Genomic DNA, 22891 nt, shown 5'->3' on the forward strand with positions numbered 1-22891 from the left:
AGGATAGAAAACAACCTTACTGATGGCTTGCCAAGCATATTCCACCCTCCTCCAAGCGCCCCCACCTCCACTGGAGAGACACAGTGGGAAGCCACCAACTTTTAAAATGCAGGCAACAACCATTTTACGCCACACGTCTGAGTGAAACAGTGCATATTGAGAAGATCCTTGAAAGAGCCTGCAAACACCCTCTAAACCTCTGGAAACCCTTGGAAACCCCTTTTAAAAACCAGCAGCACTTGACAGACTCTCCAAACCTCCTTGCTCAAACTCCAACTCTCCACAGGCCTCAGTGGCTGATGGCTCCAGGGATTGCACTTGTAAGGCTCGTGGGACTTGTTGTAAACATAGGTGCTGTTTTTGCAACATTTTTGCCCTTTCAGTGTTCTTTTTAGGGCTGTTTTTGACATTTTTCTAGTCACTTCTGGGTTCGGGGCAATGCACATGCGCACAGTTGCACACATATTCAACACATGTACAATGGTTGTTGCTTGTATGGTGATGGCATTGGAGATGACGGGACCGGGGATAAAAGTGTTGCACTTTGCCAGTGGTACTATGGGCAATAGGAGCAATAAAACAGCACAAGCAACACTGCAAATTCTAGCACTTCTCCAGCAAGCAAATGCAGTCGGCGATCTGTTTAGGTGTATCCAGTTGATGCGTGACCCCCGACATGTGGGTCCTTTTAGACCCAGAAGTGGGATGAATGGGGGAGTAACGGGGGCAGGGTGTAACAGGGCAAGCTTATGCACACTCCATCCCCGTGCAAAATGGTCATGCCTGTACTACAAAAATGTCATTCCATGCAAAGATGTGCGGTTGGGGTGAATGAGAAGAGTGCACTTTTGATCCTATGGAGCCAATAACTACATATTTATTATGGATTAGAAGAGAAAGCTCTCCAGACACATCTCACTTCTAGTATTGAAAATCAGGTAAGTCCTCTATGGTAACATCTCCAAGAATTGTGGGAAATCTCCCCCCCCCAAAAAAAACCCCACACAGATAACGCAGCAGTTTAAGCACAACGGAAATGCAAATTACCTGAGGAAGCAGAGCCTTCGCTAAGGCACAGAAAAGGCCTGCTGGCCGATGCAGAATATCCTTGCTTCACTTACACTTCAGAATCCCAGCTTCCAGCAGCAGCCAGCACTGCAATCTTCTGAGGAAGAATACAAAATGCAGAGCCGTTAGTGGGTGGACCATCCACAGGTCATTTTCTCCAGGCTTCTCATAGCTGCAAGTTATGCTGCGTTTCTGGTATGCATACTGTTAGCTGCCTTAGGTGCCCACCTGTGAAAAGGCAAGGTATAAATTTAAATAAGTTTAGGGAAACACCATGCATAAAGTTGCATAAGCCAGAGCTGTAGCTGGAGGGGGGCTAGCCAGGATTGTTGCTCTGGGTGAAGCCTCCAGGGTGGGGTGCCATTGAGGCTCCCAGCCTGTGTGTGTGTGTGTGTGTGTGTGTGTGTGTGCGCGCGCGCACACACACACACAAATGTGCATGGGAGGGTGTGCCAAACTGGGTCTTTGACCCGGGTGAAATAATGCCTAGTTTTGCCTTTGCATAATCTAAGCACCTTGGATTGCTGCTAAGAGAGCAGGACTCTGTGCAGACAGTGATTTAGGCACTAGATCCCAAATGACTCAGTGACAAGGAAGGTGGTTTGGATGGCCAAAGGGGGCTGCAGGCGCAACCCTCTCACTCCCACTGTCTCTTTCCCCTGAGTAGTTTGCTCCCAGCTGGGGGAAAGTGCCTGGAGGCAGAGTCTGTGGGCAGGGATGTTGCCAAGCACTTCAGAGAACTTGGGAAGGGAGCTGCCAGGAGAGCCTCTCACACCTTTTCCTTGCTCAACTGCCGCACAACAACCCTGCAGTGCTGCCAGGGTTGCTCTCTGACAACTGCTGCCACCACCACCCTTTTTGGTCACCTACAGCCCCAGAAGCAAGGAAGGAAACGGGGGGATATTTAAAGTGCAGTCAAACCAACAATTCATGTTTTGCTAGATAGGCACAGGATCAGAGCTGAAACTCAGTTTTCCTGTAAACTTGCCAGAGAGAACTCTGTGAGAGATGCTCCCACTGTGCCGACATGGAGAGGGCAGAGCTATAGATATTCTCCCACCTGCCTCTTTTCACCATGCCAGCAATGTGAGAACATCAATTTTAAGCTAGACTTAAGTATGTATTTGTAACTGAATTACCATGTTAAGCCTGCCTAAAGAAAGCTTCTGCATCTGTTACTCTTCAACAAGTATTCTGAGTGAGTAAATGTTATTTTTACCTTTTACAAGATTGTTTGTGTGATTATTGTTTTAAGGGAGAGAAAGGGGTGAAATACCAGGAGAATCTGGTCTGCCTTAAAGCTTCCTGCATTACTTAGACTAAAAGGCTAAAACTAGCCTATCTAGGGCACTCTGCTGATCTCACAAATGTGAGGAAGGATAATACGTAAAAAATACATCATCTTCTAGCACCTTTTCACATCCCAATATAAACTGGGAATGTACGGTTAGTTCTTCAGATCCTGGGATCTTGGACCAGTGCCCTCATGCCTCCAGCCAACCCCTTGCCAAGTGGCAGAGCGAAAAGCCAGCTCCCCAGCCCTCGGCTCCTCTCCCAGAGCAGGGCAAAGGTCTGGCTCTACCCAGCCTGGCCTCAGGCTTCCAGCAGTGCGGAGCCCAAAGGGATCTGGGCACATGGGGATTTCTGAAACGGAGGTTGCCAACTGCACACACCTCAGTGGTCACATGGTGAAACTTTATTAAAAATAAAGTGGGGGGGGGGGGGCAACAGGCCAAACAGAACACAGAATGCTGTGGCTCTGGAACTAGACTAACCTCTGCCTCTTGCCAGTCCCTAACACAAATCTGTATACAGTGGTACCTCTGGTTACATACTTAATTCGTTACGGAGGTCTGTTCTTAACCTGAAACTGTTCTTAACCTGAAGCACCACTTTAGCTAATGGGGCCTCCTGCTGCCGCTGCGCCGTCGATGCACAATATCTGTTCTCATCCTGAAGCAAAGTTCTTAACCCGAGGTACTATTTCTGGGTTAGTGGAGTCTGTAACCTGAAGCATATGTAACCTGAAGCATATGTAACCCGAGGTACCACTGTAAATGTATAAAGCACCTCTAGGAAAAATTAAGATGCACCCTGTAAGCAAAGTAAAACATATAATTATAAAAAGAGGGACGGAACAGAGAATTTGGGGCCTGGTATGAAAGATTCAGGATCACTGGGCCACCTGCTAACCATTGTGGGCTGTGGGCACGAGCAATTCCCAGAGAGAGCAGCAACTGTGTAAGATACCTGGTGGTCAGAGGACCCTGCTCCAGCGCATAGCACTCTGCCGCTTCCCCTGATTAGCAACCTGCTATGCAAAACAGTAAAAATGGCAGAATTTTAAAAATAGAAGAAAAATCATGCAAGACAACTCATTTTGCATTTATATTGGATATGAAATTCAGACACTGGACACAGATTTGATTTTTTTATACATAAAGAGTTCATATGCTCATATCTTCTTCTTTGGCGATCACTCGTAGCTGAATAAGATTGTCTTCCATAAACACGGTTTTAACAGTGAGTCCGTAAGTGACTGTGGAGGCCAATTCTGGATCCACATGTCCTTCCACAGTGGGGACATTGGTTCCTGGGCAGGAGTTGATCATGGTGTGGATTTGCCAAGTGTGCCTTCCTCTTAGCACGTTTCTCCCTTGTGTTCTGAGTTCGAGTGTCTTCAAAGTCCATGACACCTTTGGTAAAAGCTGTTCTCCAACTGGAGCGCTCACAGGCCACTGTTTCCCAGTTGTCGGTGTTTATACTACATTTTTTTAGATTTGCCTTGAGACAGTTGACCACCAGCATTACGCTTTCCGTTTTTAAGTTCGGAATAGAGTAGTTGCTTTGGAAGACGATAATCAGCATAGCTGTCAACTTTTCCCTTTTCTTGCGATGAATCCTATTCGGAATAAGGGAATTTCCCTTTAAAAAAGGAAAACGTTGACAGCTATGATAATCAGGCATCCGCACAACATGACCAGTCCAACGAAATTGATGTTGAAGAATCGTTGCTTCAACACTGGTGATCTTTGCTTCTTCCAGTACACTGATATTAGTTCGCCTGTCTTCCCAAGTGATGTGTAAAATTTTTTGGAGACACTGTTGATGGAATCTTTCAAGGAGTTGGAGATGGCATTTATAAGTGGTCCATGTTTCACAAGCATACAATAAGGTTGATAGTACAATAGCTTTGTAAACAAGCCTTTTGGTTTCCCTGCGAATGTCCCGGTCCTCAAACACTTTGCACTTCAATTGGGAGAAAGCTGCACTTGCAGAGCTCAGGTGATGCTGGATTTCGGCATCAGTGTTGGCCCTTGTGGAAAGATAACTGCCTAGGTAGGAGAAGTGATCGACATTTTCCAACGTTACACCACTGAGTTGGATTTGTGGCGCTGCAGAGGGGTTATTTTGTGCTTGTTGGTGCAGCACTTTGGTTTTTTGGATGCTGAGCGACAGACCAAGCTTTTCATAAGCTTCTGTGAAGATATTTAGGATATAGCATGAGACTGGGGTGTCCTTCCTAGGAAAGCTTATATTGATTGACCTTTCCAACACTTGCGGAGGAAAGGTGGAAAGAAACTAACTGGAAACCCCCAGATGAAGAGTAACACTCCCAAATGTGCTTCTCCTTCATGCCAGCAATCTGGTGGAAAAAAAACCCTATATTTCTGGGTCCTATTTGAATATTGCCTTTTAAAAATCTTAAGACTAAACTAGCAGAACATGCTTTGTATGGTACTGATCTCATTATGGCTGTTTGGGACCTTCCAATTATGGAAAAATGGGCAAGTCTACCTCCTGGTGGGGACATGTAACTCAATTTTTTTACTATTAATTATTATTAAATGTAATTATTATTATTATTATTATTATTATTATTATTACTATACTATTACATGATGAGAAGGTGTAGGAAAATGCAGGCAGGACCGGCTTTGGTCTGTGTTGGCTTGAGGGCCAGCCCTTTCTCCTCCTCCCCGTAGTCTTCCTCTTGTTTGCTCATATGGCGCCTTCCTATAAAGGCAGCAAAGGGCGGAAGGCAGCTCAGGATCTACGCAGGTAGAACCTCAGGATGATTTGCATATAGTCACAGATTTCCACTTCCCAATTGTTTAGCAACAACACAAAGGCATTCTATCATCACCAGTCCCTAATCCAATTGGGCAGCTGAAGCTAAGAAGCCTTAGGAGAAAGCCAGAAATCAAATTTCCTGAGAATGAACCCTGAGCTCAGTGTTGGTACTACTGAGAACAAATTTCTGAACGGAGTAGGTTTGTAAGCAGAATCCTTCTAGATATCTACCTGAGAAGGGCTTCTTCAGCCTGTAATCTCCATCTTGGAATTGTGTCTACAAGTTTTCATTCATGGCTCCCCAGTCTTTTGTGCTGCTTCTTTTTGCTTTTCTTTGCTTCCCTTGCCCCTGCTTTGCGTAACATCTTGCCTGATGGAGAGTTCTGGAGAACTCAGAAGCTTGATACACTTTGGTGACCTTTTCGCTGGTAAAGTGTTGCCCAATGTGGATCTGGGACTTGTTTTCTTATAGGCCAACATGGCTACTTTGCTTTTTATGGACTGGGTACATGCTCAGAGGTGGCCTGTCCTGATCCCTCCTTTTAAGTGTGCATCTCTCGCCCTTCCCTTTTGCCCTGCTCCAAATGATTGTGTTGCATCTGGTTCTGCCAAATGGACCTCAGAGTCCTAGTACAAACCACAACAAAGTAGACCTCACAAGCCAGCTTAAGCTCCAAGTTGCTTGAGCAATATGCATGAATCTCCCACACCCCATTTTGTCCTTACAATGACCCTGTGAGAAAGGTTAGCCATCTGTCATGGATGCTTTAGTTGAGATTCTTGCATTGCAAGGGGTTGGACTAGATGACCCTCAGGATCCCTTTCCAATGTTATAGTTCTATGATTCTATGGCAGGTCTCCCAGTGAGTTTCAGGGCTGAGTGGGGATTTGAACCTGGATCTCCTCAGTCCTAGCCCAACACTCTTACCACTACACCACACTGCCGCCATACCTCCTTTCCTTGTGCCTCTCTACAGCCTCATTCTCCCCCTTGCATTGGCTCCAAACCATCATCTATCTGACGCTCCCACCCCAATTGCCGAAGCTTATCCACGTCTTTTCCAATTGCTGTTCGTTTTCCCCAATAACGTTTCTTGTTTGCTTTTGGGGGCATCACAAGCTGCTTTCAGGTCTGAACCTTCCCGCCTCTGCCAAGCCTAATACTAGTGCTAAGGGGCAAATGGCTCTCCTGCTGTTGTAGAACAGACTTTTCCTGGTAAGATCTTATTTCAGGTAAGACATATTTTCCTCCTTCCTGCCCCAAGTTTAAGACAGCAAATTAGTTCAATTAACTTTCTATGGAGAGAGTACAGTATCATAGAAAGACCAACTTAGCTCTTTTGGAAAAGAATGTCATTTGCTTCTTTTTTATTCTAGAAAGCGCCAAAATAAAGTGTGAAGACATAAAGAGAGAGGATATTATTATTATTATTAATTTTATTATTTCCACAGTCTCTTAGCAAGAACACTCAGCTGCTTTCTTGTCCTTTAAAAAATCTGGATGTGTTACATTTTTAATTATTAACTGCTATCAGCCTTTAAGGAAAGTAGACTGAAATAAATAAAAATCAGTCAGGCAGGGAGAAATGGTAAGGTTTTTCCATGCTCTTCAATTAAACGACAAAAGAAAAACCATGGAAGCTTATGCTTGGCTATGCAGGAACTGGTCAAAATTAACAGGGCTTCTAAGAACTTGGTTATTATACATAAAGTTGCTTGGGGTTTGTTCACTCCGAGATAGCAAACCTGGTTAAGGACTCTCTGTAGCAGAAATTCAGTACCCATATCCAATGCAACTCCATTGCTAAGGTTGTGTGTTTGTGTGTGTGTGAGAGAGAGAGAGAAAGAGAGAGGGAAGCTTTCCTCAGGCCTTTTTTAAATAGCATAATTTAGGCTGAAGCAAACCAGGACAGTTGCAAGCAACAGAACTCCTTATCACATGCTGATTTCAGCACAGCAGAGCCTGGTGTGGCTGCTTATATCCAACAGCCCAGGTGGGGAGGGGAGGGTTAATAACCTAAGTGAGGACACCTGTTTCTTCCAACCTTTAAAAATTACAAATTCAGTTATTGTTAAATGTGTGGGACTAAAATAGGGGAAGGGCCATTTTTAATTTGACTGACACTCCTTAGAAACATGGTTCCTGTGAAAACAACAAAAAATATTACCATTTGCTCTTGGTTTTGGGAAGGGGTATTACCAGAGGGACCTAATCCACTGGACAGTTCTCCAGCAGAGAGCCATGTGGTGGAGTGGGTAGAGCATTGGACGGGGACCGGAGAGGCCAGGACTCAAGTCATCGCTCATTCAGAAAGCTCACTGGGGCAGTCACTACCTCACAGGGTGGTTGTGAGGATAAAAGGAGACGGGAGAGAACCTTGTGGTGAGCTGCAACTGTAACAATAAAAAATAAAAAGCCCATTGAAATGAGTGGAAGGCACAATGCCTTTCAGCCAATAGTCCAGAAAGAAGGAGGACCTTGCAGCAGAAATCCATCGAGTGCAACAACTTCCTAGTCCTCATGGACACACATAAAAGCCTGAAAATCAAGTTTCTTCAAAATTCTTAGGAAATTTAAAAAGGAACATTTGGCTGATGCTTTGAGTTAGCTATGGAATGCTGCCATATATACAAACATATATAGAATGTTTGAAACTCCCATTGTTCTAGGCACATTTTGCGACAAGGAATTTCATTAGCGTGAGCAGTTTCTGAGCTCTGGGTGCAGTACTGAGCCTAAGATTTCAGATTAAAACTGCAGAGTGGAAGGAAAGAAGGATCTTTTTCTGCCTCCCCATTTCCAGCTACTCTCTGAAGACTGGAGAAGAGGCCCTCTTAAGAATATTAGGGGGGTGGGCAGGGGAAGGACTAGACCATGTGAAAAATGAACATAATATTTTAGCTGCAGTTCATTCATTTTCAGCTTTGAATTCTTGCTATAAAAAGTGCCTAGACATTCCATTGTTGGGCCATAACCAAGGTTTAAGGTGCCATTTAGAGCCTAGCTTTCATACCTGTTTCTAACGCTGAATGGTCCTGCTTAAGATGAGCATACCCACCCCATTTTCTTGCCTTAAAGATGGAGTAAGTATCATATGAATCCCCATACTTGCTTGCTTGCTTGCTTGCTTGCTTCCTAAAATAAGATTTTATTTAAGCTTTTTCATACTACAATAAGATAAAAGAAACTAATCTAAATAAAAGCAAAAACAGAGAAAGAAAACTCAGACTCCTGTCTCCAAGGTCGTTCTTAACCCTTGTCACCCACAGAAAGCTCTTGCCTGGAAGCCTCCCTTTCTTCTCTCACTGTTGGATGTCTTCCCTTCCCGGATTCTCATTCAGGCTCCTTCCACCAACCATCCACTACCTTCATGTGTGTATAATCCTTGGACCCCAAAAGTGGCCCAGAGCAGAGGGCACCAAAGGGGGAAAAGGGGGGGGGGAGAAAAGAAGTTACATAAATGTCAGTTACATAAAAGAAATTATTCAAAACATTCCCTCCAGGATGTTAAGCAATATTTCCCCAATGGCAGCAATGGTTTCTGCTCTAATCAAACATATCAGCTTTGTCTCCAATAACTTCAACAACCATTTCTCTATATTATTAAACAATAATACGCCTTTCCATCTTTGTCCACATCAGAGTCTCTACACCATGATCATGTTTTTATTATGCTAGCATTTTTCTTGTAGTGTTGATGACTGCCTGCCCAGGGACCCTAATGGTGAAGGGTAAGAACTCAATCGTTTAGTGGGCGAGGGAGGTTATTGAGGTTTTTTTTGTTCTTGTTTTTATTGTGGTTTTTTTAAAATCTTGTATTTTTGTGTTGTGAACCACCCTGAAATCTATGGATGGAGGGAGTCACACAGATTTATTTATTTAATTACTTATAGTGGTACCTCTAGTTGTGGACTTAGTCCATTTCGGGGTGCTGTTTGCACCCTGAAAAAGTATGCAACTAGAGTGCCTCTTTCGCGCATGTGCGCAGTGAGATTGAGTGCTTTTGCGCATGCGCGAAGAGCACAGATCACTTCTGCGCATGTGCACATGGCGAACCTGGAAGTAAACAATTCCGGGTTTGCCGAGTTCATAAGCTGAAAGTCCATACCAAGAGCGGAACGCAACTAGAGGTACCACTGTATATTAAAATAATATACCATAGTTTGTTTCTTGATATGTATTCCTTAATTTGCACCCAGTTTAACCCTCAGGGTCCATTCCAACTCTATAATTCTATGATCTGTTGTATTTGAGGGGTTTTCCATCCTATTTTTAAAAATTATCCCTTCCATTTATGCTTCTTCAATCTTTTTCCAATAAACGTGCCAGAGGTTTGATAGCTTTTTCTTAGCTCTATCGTTGCTAGCGCAGGGTGTCTCTTAATCTCCTCTTAATCTCTCCATCCATGGCTTCATTCCACTCCTCCATCATCACAATTCCACCATTTGACTGTTTAATATAACATGCTATGATTTTCAAATCAACATTCCATAACCTCTCCCATGCAGCCAATTCAATGTTATAACCTATATCCCTCGCCCTGTGTATTATCACTGATCGTCTTTTCTTTGCCATTCCAATAGTACGTAATTTGTACAATTTAGAAATCACTTTATCTTTATTTTCTATTAGATCTCTTTCAAATTGTGAGGTTAGGTTAGAAAAATCATTCTTTTATCGAACTTAATGAAACATTAAGTTGACGATACTGTAGCCAATCAGTTACTTGCTGTCCTAACTCTTCAAACCTCTTTAATTTTATATCTTGATCTACTTCTGTTAATAGGTATTTATATGTCGCCCAGTCATGTCTTTCAAGTGGCAAAAGCCACCACGGTGTCTTCAGATATGTGACTTTTATATCTAAATTACTTCTTATTCTTCTTGCCAAGACCTCTAAAACCAATATAAAAAGTAACAGTGATAAAGGACAGCCCTGTCTTGTCCCTTTTGATATTATACATTTTTCTAAAGTTATATTATTTACAATCAAACTTGCATATTGGTTAGAATATATGGCTTTATTGCCTTTTATAAAAGTCTCCCCAAAGTCAATCATCTCTAGTGTTTTGATCATAAAAGTCCACAAAACATTATCAAAAGCCTTCTCTACATCTAAAAGCATCAATACTGCTTGTTTCTTGTTTCCTACTTCCAGGTATTCAATTATATTTCTTACATTTTCCTTCATCTCTGTACCCTGCAAAGATCCAGTTTAGTCTTGATGTATTAAGTCCTTTAATATTAATTTCAGCTGATTTGCCAATACTGCTAAAAATAATTTACAATAGTTATTTAGCAAGGTGACTGGCCTATAATTTTTCACTAACGCTAAATCAGTCTCTTGTTTCAAAATCAACATAATGTAGGCATTTCCCAAAGATTCCGGTAATTCTCCCAATGACCAAAACAAGAATTTCAGAAATAGACTTGAAAGAGAAGTTGCTGAATTACAACTTATTACTAAACTGAAAACTATGGAGAGACCTGGTCTAAATAGAGATACTGGATTCTTGTCTCATTACATATGCTAAAGCTATTTTTGGTCATCTGCATACTTGTTGTTGTTTAGTCGTTTAGTCGTGTCCGACTCTTCATGACCCCATGGACCAGAGCACGCCAGGCAATCCTGTCTTCCACTGCCTCCCGCAGTTTGGTCAGACTCATGCTGGTAGCTTCGAGAACACTATCTAACCATCTCATCCTCTGTCGTCCCCTTCTTCTTGTGCCCTCCATCTTTCCCAACATCAGGGTCTTTTCCAGGGAGTCTTCTCTTCTCATGAGGTGGCCAAAGTATTGGAGCCTCAGCTTCAGGATCTGTCCTTCCAGTGAGCACTCAGGGCTGATTTCCTTAAGAATGGATAGGTTTGATCTTCTTGCTGTCCATGGGACTCTCAAGAGTCTCCTCCAGCACCATAATTCAAAAGCATCCATTCTTTGGCGATCAGCCTTCTTTATGGTCCAGCTCTCTGCATACTATCCCTTGCTTTTTCCTGTAGGACTAATTGCAGTCATTAACGGTCGTCAACAGGTTTACCATACCCATCATTACCCATCTCCCACTACCCTTCTGAGAAAAACCCCACCCCACCCTCTCACTATATATATGGGTCTGGTGACTTCTGTCTCAGTGTATCTGAAGAAGTATGCATGCACACGAAAGCTCATACCCAGAACAAACTTAATTGGTCTCTAAGGTGCTACTGGGCATTTATTTATTTATTTCTATCATTATTTAGCGAAGCGTTCAGCAACACAGACCAAGAGTTTTATTCAGACTGCCTTTTTTGCAGACAATAAGGCTTTGTACTCTTTTTTTATTTTGAAAGGGGTTGGAGGTAAATGTCCAACAATGTATTTGCAAGACTGAATGTTCTTGATCTTATTTACAATTCCTGACTCCACTTTAAGATGTTCACAGTGTTATCAAAACATATTCCTTTCCCACAGAGGAAGTATGAAGTGGCAAAATTACTTTCAATTTCAAGGCTACACTTTCATTGAGAAAACAGAAAATTACAAATAAAGAAAATAAAAATTATTAGCACTCAGAACTCCCTTGTTCATTTAAAACTTTCTTGGCTCAAACAATTAGTGCATGCTTTTTGTTCTGCCTCCAGCCCTTCTATGATTGACTTCCCTTCCCTTCTTCTTAAAGCCAGTAAGTAGCTCACACACTGAATGTAAATTTCCACCAGCAGACAGAGAAACCTCTTTTAGTTGTAAATTATAACTATCTCAGAGATTATTTTAAAAGGGGGGCTTAAGCAGATCCCATGCCCATTAGGGTTCTTAGGTGGCTTTTGGGTACGATGTAGTCCTCCACTCATAAGTTGCTCACACCTGTGAAGGTTTCCAGGAGCTGACAGTCTCCCAATGCAGAAAACAGCTTTTTCAGAGCATTAGAGATTAATCCCCTGTTCACTCTTATCTCCAGAGTGAATTCAATAGTCAAGATTTACACCTGGCTATCATCAATTGCCACCTAATTATCTCTGTCGGCAGCCTGCTGGCAAAGGATGTACAGTGGTACCTTGCTTTTCAAACGCCTTGGTATTCAAACGCCTTGGTTCCCAAACACTGAAAACCTGGAAATAAGTGTTCCGTTTTTCGGAAGCTGAACATCCGATGCGGCTGTTGGCTATTGTTTCTGAGGTGCCTGCGCCAATCAGAAGCTGTGCCTTGGTTTTTGAACATTTCAGAAGTCAAACGGACTTCTGGAACGGATTAAGTTCGAGAACCAAAGTACCACTGTATTTGGTACTTTTGGTTTTGCTATTTATTTTGCATTTTTGTTTTTGAGGCTTTTTTGGTTAATTTGTTTTTGTGACTGTGTGGAACCCAGTTCAGCTAATGATTGATTGTGTGACTGTGGAAATGGATAAAAGCCCACCATGCAAACAATGACTATCACCAGTGTAGGTAAGAAAAAAAAATAATTTCAATTTTTATCATCTCCAATACTGTCTTATTTATTTTATAGTACAGTACATTGATTATTGCTTTAATTTATGGATCAATGGTCCCGTTAGATAGTAAAATTCAAGTTAGTTTGCTGTTTTAGGGGTTGTTTTTAAGAGTATGGAATGAATTAATCCATTTTGCATTACTTTCTATGGGAAAACGTGCCTTGGTTTTCGAACAGACTTTCAGAACGGATTAAGTTTGAGAACCAAAGTAACACTGTACAGTCCACCATGTTTCTCTTCTTGAAGTGAACCCCAATGCTTCTTTCTATAGAAATCATAGTTCACACAAATGCATAATATATAAAGGTAAAGGGACCCCTGACCATTAAGTCCAGTCGCGAACGACTCTGGGGTTGCGGCGCTCATCTTGCTTTACAGACCGAGGGAGCCGGCATTTGTCCGCTTCCGCAGACAGTTTTTCCGGGTCATGTGGCCAGCATGACTTAAGCCGCTTCCAGCGAAACCAGAGCAGCACATGGAAACACCGTTTACCTTTCTGTTGGAGTGGTACCTATTTATCTATTTGCACTGTGTGGTTGGCAGGAGCAGGGACCGAGCAATGGGAGCTCACCCCGTTGCGGGGATTCGAACCGCTGACCTTTTGATTGGCAAGCCAAATCGACACAGTGGTTTAACCCACAGCGCCACCCGCGACATTATATATACTTACTGCTAACTTTTGTCATCCACAGTCTTCCAAATTACTCCACAAAAAAGTAACTAACCTAGGAATTCTTTTTACTAGCCTACCTACTATGCATACCTGTCTAATGAGTCACTATGACTCACCAACGGCCCAAAAGAGGCAAAGGGAAGGAACCAACTATTTCCCACTTTACAGAAATGTCCTTGCTTGGTTGCCTGGAGAGTATCATTGCAAGCCTGACTGATTATTTACAAACTTGTCTTAATATAATTAAATGCTTTTACACTATGCAGAGTGGATACAAGACCAGCGCCACAGGGCTTTTCCAACCTCCCAAGTACAAACAGCAAGATGCACTTCCCATCTGAATGAAGATTCAACCCCATCCCAGCTTCATTTCAGCCCCAGTTCCAGCTGGCTCCCCGCTTCCCCCCTCCTTCATAGCTGCCAATGACTTGTTTGGCTTATTGCCATCTGCGGAGAGAGGAAGCACAACCCTGCCCTGGCACAGCCTCTTGCCTGCACACACGCGGTTTCACTGCTGACTCTTGAAGCATCCAGTAGCAGGGCTCACCCCCGTGTGCATGGGAGCTGAAGGCCTGGAGAGAAGAGGCAGAAGCAGGTCTCTTGATGATTAACATGTTTGTTGGAGCAGGCCTGTCTGGAAGCAGCTGGCAGGATCTGCTGTTGTTGTTTTAACCAACAACAGAAACAGGAAGCCTTCAGATCTTGGATGTTTCACATTTTGCAATTTTATATTTAGCTTTAGCTGTTTTATTGATTTTATGTTGCTGTCAGCTGCTTTGGGTTCATTTTGATAGAGGTCTCATCTGTATTCCACCCTCAGAGATCTGAGTTCCCTGGGAAGAGGGACTGACTGTTAAGTCACTCTGCAGATTGTAGCTCTGTCAGGGGAATGGGCGCCTTGACAAAACTCTCAGCACACTTACCAAACTACACTTCCCAGGATTCTCTGGGAGAAGCTTGAACTGCTTAAAATGGTATGATACTGCTTTAAATGTACAGTGCAGATTGGGCCAAAGAGAAGTGGGATAGAACTTCGTACAAAAGAAGACAACAACAGCAATTCAACTGGTCCAGTTTAAAGTGGCTTACTTCAGGGGACAGCAAGTGACTTGTTTCCCCAGCTTTGTCCTCTACTGTCTCTCAGCACACTGACCCAGTAAAGAAGCAGCGGACCTGGCTTGGATCAATGTTAAGAGTGGATCAAGCAAATGTTACACAGCCTATTTTTCACCTGGGTGATATACCAGTGTCAGGGCTGCACCAACGTCAGTTTAACCTCATGCTACACTGCTCCTTCTGACTACACTAATATTTTATCCAGGTGGGAAACTAGATTGGCTTCTGGAAGCTCGTGACCAAGACTTCTAAAGAGAGGTTTTTGTAAAGGTATTTTGCGGGGGAGCCCAGAGTCCTGCCTCATGGTGTACATAGGACCAAGAGACATGGAGGGCTATCATTAGAGAAAACATCGGAGTCCATCCCAAAGGCGTTAGAAGAAAATTTAAAAATCTGGAGAAATTGCAGGTTAGTAAAACTAAAATGTTAGTGGAAAATATGAAGGATAGCAAGAAAAAAGAATTAGAGGGGGAAAGCAGGATTATTAATCAAGAAAAACGTAAAATATATAGAGATATGGTTAACAGCAAGAAATATAAATTTCACAATGTAACAGAGAAGTTGTCTTATAAAGCCCCCTGACCACACGTGGGTACAAATGATACTACCAGACACAGTCTTTTGTGTATAGCAGTGGACTATGAACCTCTGCGCAGGAAGCTGAAGGGCTGTGGGGCACAGGTGGTTTTTTCCATCACTCCCTGTTGAAGGTTGCCCAGGAACAGAGAGGAAAATCGTGGAAGCAAATCACTGGCTGTTGAGGTGGTGTTGTCAGGACATCTGCTAGGGTGGGTATTTTGGCCCACCCACTCATTAGACCCCAGTTCTATCTGGCTTGTATGTGCCCATGTGACCTTCACTTAGAGCAGCAACTGGTTCAATATAACTTAAAACAAGTTCATATATAACACCACACCAAGTTGTACATAAAACTAACTTCGTGTACATCATACACCAAGAGAAAGAGAATGTTAGTCACTAACAATAGGTATGATGATGATAATAATACTGTCTTAACTCACAAGGGTTTTTCGTGGAAGTATAGAAAAAGGATGAAGTGCAGATCTGGGCGTGGAATCCAGCTTCTCAAGAATCACAGCTTTTATTTTTAAAAAAGAAAAAGGAGGAGGTGGTTGTGGTTTGTAGCCTTTATTACTATGAAGATATGCTCAAATTGTGTGGGCAGTGAAAACTCAGAAGCCAGAGGGATGATTGTTGCAAAGCTGCTTGCTGCTCCCAATGTATAGCATGTAAGTTTTTGCAGATTGCATAATTTATAGAGGATGCAGAATCCAGTTTTTCAGGTTTGTTTTTTTTAAAGGACAGTGTGCAAAAGCAGTATGTGACCACTGACACATGCGAAAATCAGAGAACACACACACACAAATAGCTTGCATAAATGTTATTGATTTGGCTAGAATGCTACAGCTTCACAGTGAACAACTTTTCCTGCCAGGAGTCAAAATACTAGTGGAGAGAATTAGGGGTGGACAAGCTGGTAATCAAAGGAAGCCTTGGGATAAAACAGGCTCAAATCTGCTTTTTAGGGCTATATTTTTTAGAACTAGAAACATTCCCTGTCTCAGACCATTCAAGTGAATCCAGTTCTAAAGAAGCACCAGAAACACTCTGATAGAGGCTGGATCAAAGAAGCGTTTCGGTTTAAAATGTTGTAAATTTAAACAGGGAAAACTGGTAGAGAAAAACGGGACTCCATGTCGCCATCTGGTGGCACAATGTTATATCGCACATACAACACATATAAATAGCTTTTTCTTTACCAGTCTAGCTGAGTCCTTAGAGCTTCAGGATCCAGCAGTCACCAGTCCTTTGCCCTGTATTTCACTTAAAAAAATAAAACCCAAAACTGGAAAAGCAAGCAGGACCAAGCCAGGCTGGGGGGTGGGCTGAGGGCAGATCACACTGCGTGCCCCCCTCCCACTTTCATCCTTCCCCTGGTCTGCCTCTGCTGCCACTCTTGCTCGGCTTACTTTTTGCTTGGTCAGGAGTTGCCACTGCTTTAGAACCACCATATTCTCTTTCCTCCATGTTTCCTTTTGCTGCTGCAGCAGCAGTTGCAGTATGACAAGGCTCCTTGCTCCTGTCTCCTCCTTGGCTGCCGTGCAGATGACACTGTTCTAAGTGCTGCTTCTTTGATGCAAGTCCCAAAAAACTAATTAAAAACGAAGGCTGAGCAATGGAGAACCAGTCACACTTCTCTGACAGCTGGAAGGTGGACATGGCATGAATACTAACAGTATAAGCCATTAAGCTCCTCTAACAGACCATCATTTTTGCTCCCTGAAAAATATGCGTGATGAAGAATGAACAATTCCCACGCCTGATCCAGATCACCCTTGAGAGATGACAAGCTGCTGGCACTGAAAGCTGCAGGAATGGCACACCTCCGGCCAGCAAATCCCCAGTGGTGACTTACAAGTCTCCATCCCATACAAATACTGTCCCGACTCCTCCTGCCTTTCTCCCCATGGCCCATTGCAGAGCCTTAGGGCTGCTTGCTCTGGATTTAGCTTTGCCAGAAGAAAGAAGCTGCCTTTGCTCCTCCAGCTCTGTCACTGATAGCTGTTCTGGCGACAATAAGGCAGCTTGTTTGGATCCTCCCAAGACACAAGCTTCCTGCTGTCCAAGGGAGCTCATTACACACACAGAAGGAGGCCTTGTTCCCTGCTTGCCCCTCCCAAAAGCTCATTCATCTCAAGACCAGACAGCCCAGAAACACCCACCCACTATACATCCCAAGGGCACCGGGGCAGATAAATGGGATCAATTCCTCCTCACTAAAGGAGATTAAAAACAGAAATAGAAAGCAAAGCAGGAAGAGATATATCCACAGACTGGGTAGGGATAGGATGGTAAAATGGGGAAGCTTGTGGTTAACACTGATAGCAGGGGCAGGAGGCAGGCTTTTGGTGCCAGCATCCGGGTGGGACACATATGAAGCTGCTCATTGAGAGTCAGGCCACTGGTCTACCCAGTCTAATATATAATCACCTCCATCTGGGCAGCTCTCCAAAGTCCAGCATGGGTCTTTCCCAATCCTTTCTACTGGAGAGTGAAGCTGAAATTATATGTATGCAAAATTTGCTCTACCATCAAATTATGGGCCTGTCCCAGACAGACCTATCTGATCCACGGGGCATTGCTGGCGGGAGAACTCTCTTTCACAGCAGACCCTCTGGAGTGAACAGAAGCCCCCGAGCACAGGGGGAGGACATGAGAGAGAGACCTCCTTCCTTACAGCCCACACTCCTTGCGCAGTACCACACCTTAGGAGCGCTGAGGGAAAGTATTGCAGTGAAGCAAGTGAACACGAGAAGAGACCAGCTGGAAAGTGCCAAAGGGCCTTCTAATCCACCCTCACAATGGCAAACTGGGTAGATAAAAAAGGGGGTGTAAATGTGGGGAACCTGACTGGCCCATTTCCCCACTTCATGCATTTGCTGCATTGAGACTCACATGTGCACTGGTGCAACACTCATGTTTCCCAAAGCAATTCTAACATGTAGCGTTGCCGTTAGCGGCTTCGCTACATCCTTGTTGTAAAGAAGGGGTCAGCAAACCTTTCCAGAAGGGGGCCGGTCCACTGTCCCTCAGACCTTGTGGGGAGCCATGATTATGTATGTTGCCATGATTACGACCTGCATTTTTGGCAAAAACCCTTATTGGGACCAACCCCAACGTTGCCCAAATGCGATTTGGGGGGGTGGGTTGTTCCCTCAACGCTGCTTCTTTTGTGTTTTACGCGTTGGCAGTTATTATTTCTCTCATAAGGCGGGGTGGGGGGCTGAGGTAAGAGCGCTATTCCTGTCAGCCCTGGAGAGCGTGTGCGCATGTGTGGGTGAAGGTAAAAGCCGTTGGCCACGCTAAGCCAGGCGGGAGCTGCTCAGGCAAAAATGTACTTTTCCCCGCGTGAGGGAAGACGAGGCGGCGGAAGCTATTTATCTTTCCATGGCTCACGCCGTGTAGCTAACGAGTGGCCTCCCCAGCAGAGCGCAGAAGTGCCTCCGAGTGCAGCCGCCCAGGCGCTCCTGGCTTTCTCTGTCAGGGAGCGCCGCCGTCACAGACACCGACGGGCGTCGTTCCTGAGGCGCCTCCGAGCCCCTGCCGCCGCAACTGCCCTTCCTGAGGTCAGTCGCCGGCAGCTCCATGGTGGAAATCCGAACTGTGGCTCCTTTCCCCTCTTCCCCACCCCCCACCCCGGAAGAAAAGATTGCTGCACACGCGCAATGGAGGGACAGACGGAGAAGGGGCCTGTTTCAAGCAGCTGCCCCCCCTCACTTTTGACCCCCAAGCCTGGCTGAGTCACAAAAACCATTGCGCACGTGCACTATGCTGGCTGCCTGGATTCCCAGACCGCCCGCAGGCTGGATCTAGAAGGCAACTGGGCCTGATCCGGCCTGCGGGCCTTAGTTTGCCGACCTATGTTGCAATGCAATAGGCTTTTCATGTACCAAAGTCTCCACTTGGGTAGATGGGGTGACAAACATGTAATAAGTACTTAAAAATTAAGCAACCTACAGAAGAAATACATGATGCCTGTCGGGCAGGCTCATATTTGGAAAAAGCAAAGCAGAAAACAGGGAAGGGCAGGACAGAATGCTCTCAAAATGCCAAATTTGTGGAGCCAGTGTGGAAAAACTCAGGAGGGAAGATGAATCTTGATTCAGGTTTTGGAAAACAAGGAGGAGGAAGGTGAATGTCAAAGGGGAGTGCATTCCTAAAACACGGAGCTGCAAGAGAGAAGTTATGAGGAAACAGAAGAGTGAATAGGAAGACGTTCTGAGAAAAAACACCAGCGCTTTGGCTGGAGGCAGACAGTTGGGAGACACCCTGTTTTTACCTCACCACCCCTCTGACAAACACATTTTGCAGATTTTTGAAATACAAAAATTTACCAAACGTATTTACCTAGAGCTGGCATGGAGGGTCAGCATGGCCAGGCATCTTCCAAAGAATCACACCCCAGCAGGGCTCCCTTTAACGTCCTGCAGCAGCCTTTGCCAACCAGGTGCCCTCCAACTGTTGTTGGAGTTGGCTGGGGCTCATGGGAACTGTAGTCTCTTAACAACACCTGGAGGGCACCAGGCTGCCAAGGGCTCTCCTACAGTGAGGGTGTAGGTTCATTATGGAAGGGAGTGTGGGGCACAAGGGCCCTTCAAAACATTTGCCTTCTGAACGGTTTTTAACTGCTTGTCTCTAGCCTTACAGCTGCAACACAAACATTACGATAACCCAGGAAAATAAATGATTTGCACCCACTCGCTTGCATGTGGCAAAAGGTGTGTTTGTCTCTGGCTGCCTTCCAGTCACTTTTCTACAAACATTGGCTTGAAAAGGTTTGGAGAGGGGGCACCAGCAGTTTCCATAACACAAAAGGAGAAGAATCCCTGCACAAGCACCTCCTCTCCGGGGAAGAATGCTAAGATGCTAAAGATGGCATCTGAACTAATTCTCCAAATATTTCCAGTGTCCTTATCCAAGCCCTTGCATCTCTGCCGCAGCAAGCTGCTACTTTCACAGCGCTGTACTAGAGGGCAGCTCAACGCTCCCCGCCCAAACTCTGGGGAATTGTGTCAAGACCCAAGAGTGATGGCCAAAGACCACATAAGTAGCAAAGCAAAGCTCCACGAGGCTGCCTGGCAGACAGAGAGTCACACAAGCAGAAGGGGTCACTTAGTTTGATGTGCAGGTACAAAGCTTCCTCTGTGCACAGCAGCTGATGGATTGGGGCACTTCGATTTCTGTGGCATCTTTCAAAGCAAACTAACAGGATGGATCCATCTCCCCAAAGCTTTAGCAAATTATTATATTTATATTATAGATATAGAGACCACACATACATGACCCTTTAACATATTTTTTAAAAACAGTTGCAAAACTGTTTTGTGGATTTGGGCTAGGGAGCTTTTTTTTGGGGGGGGGGACATAACAGAGCCAACTTTTCCCCCATTCAAAACCGAACCACTCTGAAAAGTTGCAAGACAGGTTCCCTGCCTTGATTGCTTGGGCTCTGCAATTGTTACATGGGTCTTTTACTCTTCAGCATCCTTTAAAAAAGCAAGCAAGAATGTATTCTGAGAGATGCAGCCAAGGTTCAAATGAAGCCATTTTGCTGCTAATTGCAACTGGCCCCCAAAGACGTGGGCAGGTTAACCTAGTCAGCTTCAGGTCCAGAATTTCCTTGCTCTTTTGAAGGAAACAAGTTGTTTCTTTAAAGCACCAAGGAACTAAAGATGCTGTCTAGTGTATGCATTTCAGCATCTTTATGCGGAAGTTAAGAAAATCCTCACCTACAATGCTAATATCGACAATGATATTACAGTTGATAAGATTAAGGCTGGGTACATACCATCTATTTTAAGTGCACCCCCCCTCCACACACAACAAAATAGATTATTGGGAACTGCAAGCTCCAATTCACAGAGCTCCAGTTCCCAGCACCCTTAAACTACAGTTCCCATGATCCCCATGTTTCCTGACCCTGGGTATGTACACATTCACGTGCATAATAATCAGTGGCTTGAAATGCAGCGAAGTCGCCCCCCGCCCCCGGATTCTTAGTCATATTCATACATTGCTGTTCAGAGCAGAGGAAGAGTAGAGATGTCTTCACCAAATGCCCATTAACCAATTTATTTTCCTGTGCTGATCTCCGATTCACCAGGGCTGCCACCTGTACCTGTTCCACTGCTGCCTGAAATGTACCCATCTCAGTTTAACTGTAGCTTCTGTTTTCAAATTGGATGGAAGTTGGTTTGAGAGAAAGTGCATCAGACAGGAGTATTTCTCAATAAGCTACAGGACACCGAAGTGGATAATGTCATGCAAAGAAAGAAAGAAAGAAAGAAAGCATTGCAAGCTGATCCACCTCAGCATTAAAATGCCAAGCAGTCTGGAAAAAGACTGCAAGTGCTTGATAAACGTAATCTGAACTGCAGGTAAAAAGACAAAGTAGCTCAGTTAAGAGTTCCAGTGGTAGATTTTTGTGGGCAATATGTATTGAGTCTGAGATCTTTGACTAATTTGGTACAAAGGACTGAACTGAATAGAAACAAATCAAAATGGGATGCTGACAAAGGCAATAAGGATGTGTTTCAAATTTCATGCAATGCCTTATTACCAGAGTGTAAGCTGTGGCCCTCCAAATGTTGTTGGACTCCAACTCCCATCACTACCAGCCAGTGTGGCCAATGGTCAGATATGATGGGAGTTCTAGTCCAGCAGCATCAGGAAGGACACTGTCTCCCCATCCCTCCACAGGGATCCGCAGGTCCTACTTGTAATTCATGCAAGTCGTAAGGTTCCAATGGCATTAAGAAGACGTTAAAAGGAAGGGCTGAATTGTTCAGAAAAGCTGAAGATCATACTCAAAGCAGAAGGATTTACAGAAAAGCCTAATTCATCTGATGTGGACAGGCCTGGCAGAGTCAAAATAGGAATATGTTTGGACTCGCAAAATATGAATAAATCAGTTCTTAAGACAACATTTTCAGCCACCTGATTAGACAATGTGGCTTGTTGGACTCATGCCTTTATAACAGGGATGAGAAACCTCAGGCCTGAGGGCCAAATAAATCCTTCCAGGCCTCTCTATCCATCCCTTGGGACTCTTCTCCTGGCCACACTGCTAGCCTCCTTGCCCTCAAATGTTTTTCCTGGGCTGGAATGGATCCTAGTGATAATGCTTCTTTGTTTGCCTGGATGAAGGATGCAGAGATGTGGGGCGTGGGGATAGAAACCTCTGAATTTTGCATAGTTAGAATATGTCCTACACATCCTTTGATTTGCCCACTTTTGCCATCAGCGCACCAGTGATGCCACCAGGTCAGGACTTTGGGACAGAGGTAAGGGGTTCCTTTCAGCAGGAGGACTCACCAACTCAGCAAGGCTGGTTTACTGCAATTTGAAGTAAGTGAAATAACACACATGACCATTGAAAAAGTGGAAACGTCTGTAAGATGAGTAAGTCTAGAGTGAAATAACAGAAGTGTACCACTATAGATTATGTTCTCATGTGGGGAAATACCATACCAGAACATAATTCCAGACAACTGCCCAGAGGAATCTGAAACTGAATAAAGGAAAATGCAAATTTGCCATTTCAAAAATAAAATACATCAGCTGTATCTTACTCAAAGAAGCTTTAAAACTTGATGCATCTAGAACAGAAACCATAGCTCAAATACCTAGACAAAACAAGACGGCTGATTGCTATGAAAAGGGTTTCTAGAGGTTACCATTCATTTAGCAACATTTATTTGAAACATGACGACAACGAAAATACTGCTTAAGACAGTTACGGACTCGCATGCATGAAAGGAAGAGCAATATTTTTTCCTTGGTGGCTGCCTGGAGGACTCCCAAGGAGAGGGGAGAGGAGAGGAGGCTGAGGGAACACTCCACAAGGGAGGGTGTTCGAAAAAGGGTGAGGGGCTGCCAGCTCTGTAGGCAGGGGGTGACATAACTGGG

The 22891-nt window shown here is 44.2% G+C and overlaps 1 protein-coding gene across 3 annotated transcripts in view; it reads right to left on the bottom strand.

Annotated features, from left to right (window-relative positions):
- The window catches only part of S1PR2 (sphingosine-1-phosphate receptor 2), a 47205-nt gene that overhangs the window by 8581 nt on the left and 15733 nt on the right, over nt 1-22891 (bottom strand). Inside the window, exon 2 of one of the 3 annotated variants that reach the window (XM_080988500.1) lies at nt 1048-1165. The gene's annotated coding sequence lies outside the window, so the exon portion shown is untranslated. Of the gene's footprint in view, nt 1-1047; nt 1379-22891 lie in introns of those variants that run through there. The other 2 variants (XM_080988498.1, XM_080988499.1) reach the window with 2 other exon arrangements.

This window comes from Podarcis pityusensis, assembly GCF_964106645.2.
Source record: "Podarcis pityusensis genome assembly, chromosome: 17".
NCBI lineage: Eukaryota > Metazoa > Chordata > Lepidosauria > Squamata > Lacertidae > Podarcis > Podarcis pityusensis.